The following is an 11684-nucleotide window of genomic DNA, read 5'->3' on the forward strand; positions in this document are numbered from 1 at the left end:
AATATCCAGTAAGTACTCCAAATTGGGCATGTTTTCATTTTCATTTTATAACCATAAAATAGTTCATTTTCACCAAAATGAACACCATTCTGTAGGATAAGAAGCATTATCATCTACATGTTACTTGGTGGTGGTGGTGGGGGGGTATTGTCATTATAATTGTTTACTTGGTGCAAATCATATAGACCTATCAATATACATTGAGTATCATGTTGATAGGTCCTTTTAAAGAAGGGTGTCCAACCAGTCCTTGTGAGATGAAAGATCAGTTTTCAGCAAACACATTGTATACTGAGGACCCAAAGAAGATAACTGGAGTCATCTAATTCAGAGATGGTTAGGGAAATATTGAATACCAACCAAAAGATTCTCAAGGGTCCTGGTACAAAGAAACAATATTTAGACTAACAGAATTATCTCAGAAAATTTAACCAGAGATCATCTAACAGAGGAAATCAGTAAAAAATAAAGAGAAGCCACAAAAATGCCAAGAGCTAAAGGTTGGTGTGGTACAACAAAGTGATGAAAGTGGAACCTGTAGAACAGCAGATACTTAGATGTAGAGAAGAACTGCAGTCACATAATTAGATTCCTTCTTTAGGAAACTATATTAAAAAGTGTAAAAATCATGTTGAAGATAAAAATCACACAAATAAGAAGGACTTGACATTTGGAGACATTTGAGCAAATCCTAGAATGAATTCTGCTGTTTCTAGTGTCTTGAAGCTCCCCCCCCCCCCCCCCCCCCCCCGTCTGCTCTCAATATGCAAGATAAGGGAGGAGTGATCTTACTACGAATTCCTTTTTTTTTTTTTTTTGGAAAGTTTTAGGACTATCCCTTATCATTGTAGATAATGATATTGAAATATACATTGGTATACACAGATATACGAGGTAAAACAATTAAATTTGTGAACTTGTTGCAATGATGTTGCTAACCTTTTTCGATATCAGAGGGATTATTCATTACAAATGGGTATCAACTGGACAAACAGTTAGCCAAGTTTACTATTTGGAAGTGCTGAAAAGGCTTCATGAAAAAGACGACCTGAACTTTTCTCCAACAATTCATGGCTTTTGCATCACGACAATGCAGCAGCTCATACAGCACTGTCTGGGAGGGAATTTTTAGCCAGTAAACAAATAACTGTATTGGAACACCTTCCCTACTCACCTGATCTGGCACCCAGTGACTTTTTTTCTTTACCCGAAGAGAAAGGAAATATTGAAAGGAAGTCATTTTGATGACATTCAAGACATCAAGGGAAACACACCAACAGATCTAATGGTCATTCCAGAAAGATAATTCCAAAATTTCTTTGAAGGGTGGACTAGTTGCTGGCATCCATGCATAGCTTCCCAAGGGGAGTACTTAGAAGGTGACCGTAGTGATATACAGACATGAGGCATGTAAGATGAGTTCGCGAACCTAATTGTCAAACCTCGTATATGTCCTCTTTACAATAAAATACTCTTTCCTGCCTTAACTTGAGTGAGTTTTCTAAAAACCAGGAGAAACTAGAGAACTAAATATTTTGGACACTCATAGTTAATATTTAAATATTCCACAGTAGCTATCTGAAATTCCAATCACTAAAAAAATAGCAACATTTAATAAAAATCTAACTTTGTATATATAAAAAGATAAACATATTGGAACCACTTATTTAATTAAAAAAAAAGAATGCAAGTTGTTAATATATTATTACTATGAAAAATAGAAAGCATTCATATTCTTGTTACTAAGTTTACCTCTAAAAAAATGTAACATAACCCAGTAATATTTATAAATTTAATTGGAATTGGGATTGTATTATGAAATAAACAAAGTTTATCATACCAGGCCTTTTCAGACTGCCATTTCTTCTGCTGAAAATGATGTTTCTCATAATATTTCCTTTTCATCTGTTCAGAATCAATTCAAATATCACCTTCTTCAAAACCCCTCCCTTATGACTTTGATTGAATAAATATTTGGCACACTTATATGATTATAGAACAAATTTACTCAATAGTGTAACAGTAGTTTCTACATTTTATGAATTATATTAACTGCATTATAAAGATTAGAGATAAGCTATCAAATCATTAACATTTACCACAAATATAACTTCTAGGTTATTTTTAATGAACGTTACTACTAATCATGTGATATTTTTTGACCTATATTTTTCAAACCATAATAACATCCTCATTCTAATAAATCACCTTTATAAGCACTTTTCATTTTAAGGTCAAAGATGTCATTCACTTTATAGTTATTAATATAATTCAAAGAATAAAAAGTGATGACCATGAAAATTACAGAAAAAGAAAGTTAGATACCTAACATTAAATTATGTGATGATATTAAATACTTTGAAATTTTATTACCATTGAATTAAAGGAATTTCATAACTCACCCATATCTAAATCCATGTAGAATGTACTTCTAATCTAAAGCAACAAATTTTATAGTGTTCTATCTATGCTAGTAAATATTCTATAGTAATTTCAATGATACAAATTTACAAGATAAAATTCTTCAAAATATAAACTATGTCCATGGTCTGCTATGTCAACTTAAAGAATCATCTCCACAAGATGCAAGCCAAGTTAAGGATATTCATTTGTATTTAAATATATCTCTGAAGTGGAGGAGGAGTGGGGGTGGGGAAGAATGACAAGAGGAGAGAAGCAAAGCAGTAAATATGGAGCCAGAAGTACTAGCAAAATAAAGCTGCAATGAAGGCAGGAAAGCACAAGTAGTTATTAGGTTGGTGTAAAAGTAATTGCGGTTAAAAAGTTAAAAATAATTGCAAAAACCGCAATTACTTTTGCACCAACCTAATAGAAGCAGCAAGAAAAATAAACCATCACAATTAATTGCATAGAAAAATAAATCTGGTTTCTACAATTCATCATAGATTTGTGCTCAGTTTGATAAAAGGCAGTGGAGAATGTACAACAGAAGTGAAGTCCATTTAACCACCAAGTAATTTAGAATTAAAACGAAAGAGAAAGGCTCAAAGATGGATTATAATAATATCTTTTCCATCAGTAAAATGGTGCTGAAACCTTTATTCTATGATTTCTATGTTATGAGGATTAATTATTTCAACACATCTTATTGGGCATCAACTAAGTCATAGGCCAGATGCCAATGTAAAAAACTTAGCACAAGGATCAAATACATGGTGATGGAAGGAGAACTGACTCTGGGTGGTGAACACACAATGTGATACATAGATGATGTAATACAGAATTGTACATCTGAAGCCTATGTAACTTTACTAACAATTGTCACCCCAATAAACTTTAACTAAAAAATCAACAACACAAAAACTTAAAAAAAAAAAAATAATAATATCTTTCCTAATATTATAATTATATTTAAAAAGGAAAAACACCTTCAGAAAAAATGTTACCTAGCAAATTTGAAATAGTAACTTATTAATGCATCCCATATATAGTTATATGCTATTAATATATCATTTGATATATCTATTAGCATATATATTATGAGAACTTTTTAAACACATGTTAAATATTAAAAATCCTTTCTGTAATATTAACATATACTTATTTTCCTATACATTAAATTGATTGAAATGTACTTTTAGCAAGTTTATTAGTTAATACTTTTAATTTTTTCTCACAATGGAGATAAAGATTAGTTTTCATAGGAAACTGACACAAATCAAAATACTGGGGATGAAAAATGATAAAGTAATCAAATAATGACATGTGGAACAGTGATGTAAACTGCAAATTTAATAACAAATACATTTCACTGCTCGTTTATAAATCATCTTATTTGTAGAAAGCCGCGGTCTGGTATGACTATGTATCACATTTTATAATGATCAAATAGGTAGTTATTTTCTAAAATGTGCTTTTGAATCCATATTTTATAGAATAATATATTATTTATAAATAGTTAGGGATATTTTTCTCCAAACCCATAATGTGGGTAAAATTTTTATTCCAGGGTAAAATTTCTTCATACTGTTTCCATCTGGGTTGTGTACTTACATTTTCTTGTAATTTTAGAAGAATATGATTTATAAATATGGTCCTTAAAATATAGTGCAAGACATATATAGAAGTGACATTTTATTTTAAAATACAATTTTGTTCTTCTCTGAACATGTTTAAAACTCAATTTCAAAGTAAGACTTCGATAAACACAGTTTAGTCTTGGGTGTAATGAAGAAGGATCTCCATGCCCATGTTTAAATCAAGGGTTGCAGGGATCTCAAAGGTAATGCTTATTTGTCAAGCAGCAAACCCACAAGCAGCTTAGGTGTGGGGAGAATTTAGACATCCCTGATGACATCATTATTAATTCACATTATTGTGTGACTTTGCTACTGATTCTTCAATGGAATTCCCCACTTTCTTGTCTCCCGTCACTCCATAAATTGGTCTTAATCAATTTCAATATTAATATTTGGGTATAAGTAATTACAAACCCAAGTAGTTCCCTGATAGCGATATATTTTCTTTAATTCTCTCATAATAATTATCCTCTTAGAGTTATACGATCACAAAAAAATTCTAAAGTTGAAACTTTCTTTCCTGTTTAAATAAAATGATCTTCCATGTTTAGCAATTGAAAATAAAATTTAACCCAGGTCTCAACTGTAAAGCAGTGAGTTTGAGAAAAATCATACATATTTAAATATCTAACTATAGAAAGATAAATATACATAGTCAGTACTGATATAAACTCTTCATTTTAATGTACTAAAATAACCGTGCAATATTAAAAATGATAAGTTTATTATAGACATCCACTACTTGTGTTTTAGTGGAACTCTCTATTTTAAACAGACCAAAGTTAATTTTAATTATAAAGAAAAATATGTTTATTTCAGGTGTGATAATATCATTCTTCATTATTAATGATTCTTCATTGTATCAGGGGCCTCTATTCTAAGCTAAACTTAAAAGACAGACAGATGTGATTCGCATACGTAATCAAACATATCATTATAACAGTGCCGTAATTATTTAGTTCTTGGAAGAGTATTGTTAGAAATGCAAATCTGAATCCCATTTAATGCTCTTGTGTTAAAAAAAAACATAACTGAGTTGAAACTATATATAAAATGTTACGTCACCTAATTAAACTGGCATGATTTGAGGAAGAAGGGAAAATGTAATTTCTCTTCTAATAGTTAAACTTATTCCAATCCTTGCTTAGTACATAATGTACTAATAATTTATAATATTAATCTGGAAACAGTGGCAGTAATACAAATATTTATTCTTGACTCTTTTATTAATTAGTATATATCTCATTAGCTATAAGGCAATTCTGTTTAATTTTAGTATCATATATTTAATGTAAAGCAAATTTCCAATTACACAAATAGTTAATTTACCCAGTAATACAACAAATATAAAATATCTATTGATCTGACCTCAACTAAGGGAAATGAGCAAATAAATAATTTAAAATTGCACCATGTAATGTGCTTCCTTTGCATTATCTATAACAAAGTAAAAATAATGTTTTATTTTCTGATGTTAATAATTGGATTTTTACCTAATGTGGTTTGAGATAGCATTATGATTCCTACTTAAGATAGTACTTTCCCATCCACCATAAGAGTAGGAAAAGAGATTATATTTTTATTAGGTCTTTGAGAATCATGGGCATTGAATAGAGAACAGTTATTTCCAGTAATAGTTTTAAAATATGAAAGGCTAATTCTCCCTAATCATAAAATTATCCAAATCAGGCATAACACATGGACTGCAGTTGAGTTTAACTTTTCCAGAAAAAAAGTCCTAATTCATAATTTATCATTTGTTCATGTTACATCTATGATTGCGTGACAAAAGAGCTTTCTTAGTGTCTAATGTTACGCAAGTGTAATAATTTAAAGGCTATAATTAACTTATACACTGAAATAATTGTGTTATTTCTTTGTGTTTTTCACATATATTTAGGGTATACACACACACTAATTTACCCACAGACACAGGTGCACACAGATATAAACAAAACATATGTAAAAGCAGAAATATAAATACAATATGAAAGATGAAATTATAGATAATATAGATGTTACTTTGTAATTTGACCTGTAAGTTTTCTGGGATGTTTTATCTGTGGCTTAATTACCATTAAAGTATAAAAGAGATTTTATTTTTTTTTTATTTTCTGATATATTCTTTGCATTGTGAAGTGTTTGTAACGCATAGATGTGAATATTTTGAGAAATGTTTCTGGCAGTTACAATAACTTATTACAGTAACCTGTTTATAGGGGGAAAAAAGCTGATAAAGAAGTTACTTGATTGTCTGAAGAAAAACTTCCTTTGAAAACTTTTAGTTTTGATGTCCCTGTTTTGTAAATGAAGTGTATTTTACATAATATCTTTTGTCCCAGCAGGTGACATATTGATGTTTATTTGTTTAGGCTACAGTGTTATGCGTGTTGTCTCCCCGGCTATACTGACTTCCTGTAAATATTGTTTCTTGTTTTTGTTGACTTTCCTAAGATTCTGTTTCAGTCAATATGAGGGAAAATTCCATTATGTATTGGATACTCTATTAATATTATATAAAATACAGTGGGTTTAGTATGATACAATATACATTTTGTCAGATATATCTATTTCTTACAGTACATTTAGAAACATATTCATCTTCAAAATAAAAAAATCAGATAACTACTAGTCACTGCTATTTCCATTTTAAGTTGGATAAGTTTGGAGTGAAAAATATAATGAAGTCATCTATGCTCTTCACAACTATAGAACCAATCTCAAAAAATGATGAGTGGCAGGATTTTTAATTCATACCTATGAAACAATCATATGCTCTGCTGTTTCACTGATTAATTAGAAAACTAAGAATTATCCTGCTCATAAAAAGAATCAGAGAGTACCAAAGCGCTCATTCCCCTGGAATTGATTTATAATTTGGCAAAGTAAAGGAACAGAAAAATAAAACACAAAAACCTTGACTATCACCTTCAGAAACTATTCAGGTGTTCTCCTTATCCCTACCTTTTCTCATAAAGATAAATCAATATCACACACACACACACACACACACACACACACACATTCACACACCACTACCATCACCACCACCAACTACAACAATAATACCTCATGAGATTTCCATTTGCCTTCATAGGCAGTTAGATCCATTATCATGACTTTTATGTTTTGGGAGGTGTTTCTTGGTAGTGCTAATGTAAATGTCTTGGTTAGGTTCCAGAGATAGTGCTTTTATTCAGGCACTTTGCATTCTTAATGTGGCTATAAGACCAACTCATACTAGCGCTAAATTTAGGGATAAGTGCATTAACTTATTAGGACTGCTATCAAAATGTATGAAAGTACTATAAAGACACTCCTCACTGTGCATTCCTTACGATATTTTAATGACGAGAATAATGGTGGTTACAGGCAGAGGAATTTGAAGTACCTCATACAGAAAAAAAACACAACTTTTCAGGATGATTAAAACAATCCAGGAATCATTGTTTTAAGCTAATCACTGTGTGTGTGTGTGTGTGTGTGTGTGTGTGTGTTCCTAATTTTTCATATACAATTTGGTAGCCTTGGATATGTAATGTGATCTTTCTAATCCTCAGTTTTCTTGTGTACAATCAAAGTTGGAGATGGTTAAATTCCCTTTTCTAAAGTTCTACAGTTTTATGTAAATACCTAAATAAGATAATGTCATAGATATTAAGACACTTTTTTGGAAATATAATTTAAGACACAACTCATTTTTAGAAACAATTTGTAAAAAACAAAGAAAGAAATTGTTTTACCTTAGGAAACATATCTTCTGTTCCACAATACAAATGGCCATGTTTATAAATTATTATCAAGTAAAAATAAACATAGCTAATTAAAATCAATGTCCTTTAGGTCCTATTTAGCATATTTTCTTTTTCCTTAAGAAAACTGAATTTTAATTAAGTAGATAATTTAAGAAGTAATATGCACAAGAACTTAGAAGTTTTTATAATAAGATGCCTCACATAAACTAAACTTGCTCTATAATTCATGTGCTTCTTGATTTGATATTATATCTAAAATAAACATATATTTAAATGTATATTGAAGTCAGAAGTATATTTAAAATATGACATTGGGCATGTTTTAAAGTATAACACTCTGCTTTTTTCAAATACTAAGTTTATTTCTACTTCATATTTAAATTTTCATTTGGTGAACAGAATTTGTCTTAAAGAATATAGCAAACTAATGATCCATCACATTGAAGCATCTATATTAATGCTAAATAATCACCCATCTAGGCTGTTCACTTTCACAGAATGTTTATTTATAACACACTTACATGTATTCATTAAATTAGCCTTCACCTTAATTTATACTTTCTTGCATAAAATATATTGCCATATTACTCACATAGCTTATGTAATTTTAAGAATTATCCAAAGCATTCTGATTAACTGCACCTACTCATGGTGCAATTATTGTAGAGCATACATAACTGCCTCAAAACACTACTGATGTCTAACAAGAGATTAGCCAGTAAAATAGTCTCCAATTTATTTTTCAATCCTTTATGTACCATAGAAGGGACAGTGCCCTGGATAAACTCTGTGTGTACCGGGGTCACAGGAAAATGCCAGGTTAAATCTCCTCATGCAAGGTGACACTCAGAAGAGCTTCTGATCCAATATATAGCTTATCAAGTTGAACCATACAACATTTAAAAACATAATTTTGAAGCCAACTTTGATATTATCTAGTTATATATAGACAGTGACACAATACATTTTTATTTTGATTATGCAGTGGATACAATAATGGTGGCATAATTATAGAAACCATTTCAAAATTGTTTTAAATACTATCAAACAGTGTCATAAAAGGAAAATCATATTTTCCATCCTAGAAAATAGTATCCATATATGACTTGCTTTATTAGTCTTAGCAAATAATCTGACGTAAAGTTAGATAATTACTTTTAAATTGATATTACTATCTGCTTCCTCTACAGCATTTTCTATTTATTTCTTCCAGATTAGATGTGCTTGCACCGTGCATTTTATCTTACATTTTCTCATTTTTCAAAACAAACAAGGAGGTGACAGTATTTTAACATCTCAGCATTTATCTATTAAGTGCAGGCAATTATTTTGTCCTCTTCCTTTGAGAAAACTTCAGTCCAAATCCAGAATATGTTTGCTGGCAAGAACACGATGCATGCTGTTCATGTTATATCCAAGTTCTCTGTGGCTGTGTGCTGAAATAGCATGTTATTTCATTTTCTTTATCTTTCAAAATGATCTACTATGTAAACCTGGATTAACCAGTTTCATAGTTACAGAAATGTATCCTACACTTGACATAGCATTGCCTAGGCAATGGAGCAGTATCTGAATCTGAAAACAGTATTTGTCCTCTATTGAATGCAGAAGGTGTTTAAATCATGCTTTTTTTTTTCCAAGTTAAGAATACTGAATGATCAAATTAATTCTTAGTTAGATTTAGTTGAAGATGGCTAACTCTTCAAATTCCATAGCTTAAGTAAGAAGTACCAAATGAAGATGTCCTCTTTCATGGAAAAGTTACCAGTTTTTTCTGTGACAAAATCACTATTTCTTTTATACTACATGGATTTCAAAAACCTTGTAAAAAAATCCTTATCAATAATTTCATAGCTTTATAAAATAAAATACTAAGTGACAACAATTCTCCAAAAACCCTTTAATTTATCCTCAAATCTATAGTCTATTACATTCTCATCAAAAGTTGATCATAGAAATAATTATGAATTATCTACTACAGGTGATTACTTTTTAGTGCACCTTTGTTATTTAAAATAGATTCTAAGAACATACACTGCTAACAGTATCTAAATGTATGTACTATAGAATATTGATAACCTTATAATTAAAATTTATCATCCCTTATTATGAAGTTAATGTGCTTGAAAATTTAATTGATGTGAATGGTTCTATTGAGTATGCAAAAAACCCCAAAAACAAACAAGCAAACAAAAACAACAATGCTCCATCAAATCATTGCATTTTCCAAATCACTTCACATAGAACATGCCCATTTTTTTGAAACTTTCCCTCCTGTGGTTTTAATCCAGTCTTTATTACAGTAAGATACATTTGCCTACAATAATGGAGAGCAATTATAGCCTATAGATGTATACACATTTAGAATGCTGACCTGAGTGAGAACCACAAATATCTGAAAAAATGAAGAATCCTTTACCAGGTAAAGTGATCACCTGAATCCTGACATCCTGTGCCTGTCTATATACGTTATTTATATATTATTTTATTTCAATATTAAAAATAAAGTGTGTCTTCCTAAATTATGAAAAAAGATGCCTTTATTTTGGACATTCTGACTCAAATTATGTAAACAAAAGTTATTAGAAAGTCAGGAGTCCATTTCAATTAATGTAATAATAACATACGTAAACACATTAATATGTGAGTAATTCAAAGCTACTCAAATTAACTAACATACTGTAAAGTCTGGTTTGAATTTTACAATAATGCTCCATATGCAAATTTGAGCACTATAAAAAGAAATTGGGTAGGTATCAGTTTTGTAAAAGTAAAATAAGAAGCAAATGTTTGCAAGTTTTTTCAGTGGGCATTTTAATACCTTATTCAAATACTACCAAATGCATTCTTACCTGCTTCCAAATGTTGAGAGAGAGAGAGAGAGAGAGAGAGAGAGAGAGAGAGAGAGAGAGAGAGAGAAACTAGGAGAAAAGCAGTATTTGCATTACTTCATTATTGGGAAGGGAAAGCTGAATAGCTGATATTGCCAAGCGAAGTAAATAACACTTACCTTGTTTAGCAATGGAACTGAGTTTAGCCCTGCTCAGCACTGTAATTCCGGCGGCGACGTTGCTTCTGTCTGCTTCCTTCCCTTCTCTTTTTATAGTATCTTCACAGCTGAATCTTCATGCATCTCAGTGTGCCTCCCTCTTCGAGCATCACTTTTAACTCAGACAGGCAGGAAGCTGAAGCCAAAGAAACTCTCTATCTGATTGGTTTCCATTCAGCGTTTCTGATTAATATGAGACGGTCCCTAACATGGAAAGATGCTGCCGCTGATGGCGCTGCGCGGCGGGGCTCCGGGCTTGAGGCTGGGGCAGTAAAGACCTCTTTAGGGAGAGTGATTTGCAAGCGAATGAAGTGGGATGGCTCAGAGAGGAAGGCTTTGTCAAAGACCCCCACAAGAGAAAATAACCTAGTGTTTTTAGTCTCGGTTAATCTGCTCTGCTTAATCTGTTGGCAATTGGGAACGAAAGGTCACAGCATGCCTGTAACCTGTAAATCATCGGTAGAAAATATATATTACGTAGAGAAAGCTGTTGCTCAAAAGGAACTTCATGTATATCCCCTGCAGAATTGGCTCCAACCTATTTCAATTTAATAACAAAATTCCAAGTTCAAGAAAAGAAAGAATCCAGATTATGTTTATCATTCATAATGATGTATTTTTATCAGCGTCTCTATGAGCTTATAAACTAAAATAACTTTCAAAAGCAGTAATTTAAAAGCGTCTAATAACAGGTGCCCTAATAGATTCTTTTTCAGTAAAGGGAATGATTTCAAATATAATTTCAAATTTCTACACTTTGTTTTGTACTTGATATTGCACTTGAGGGATTGTCACCTTCTTTGGAAATGTCCGGAAATGATGGCGACCATAGCCACCTCA

The 11684-nt window shown here is 31.2% G+C and overlaps 1 protein-coding gene across 2 annotated transcripts in view; it reads right to left on the reverse strand.

Moving 5' to 3' along the window:
- CDH9 (cadherin 9) overlaps positions 1–11102 on the reverse strand; it is a 117413-nt gene extending 106311 nt beyond the window's left edge. The window contains exon 1 of one of the 2 annotated variants that reach the window (XR_016020600.1): positions 10806–11102. The gene's annotated coding sequence lies outside the window, so the exon portion shown is untranslated. The remainder of the gene's footprint in view (positions 1–10805) is intronic. The other variant, XM_019749047.3, reaches the window with a different exon arrangement.
- Positions 11103–11684: the final 582 nt, after the last annotated feature.

The sequence above is a fragment of the Rhinolophus sinicus genome, chromosome 3, assembly GCF_057876585.1.
Source record: "Rhinolophus sinicus isolate RSI-liver-muscle chromosome 3, RSI-T2T, whole genome shotgun sequence".
In the NCBI taxonomy this organism is placed as follows: Eukaryota; Metazoa; Chordata; class Mammalia; order Chiroptera; family Rhinolophidae; genus Rhinolophus; species Rhinolophus sinicus.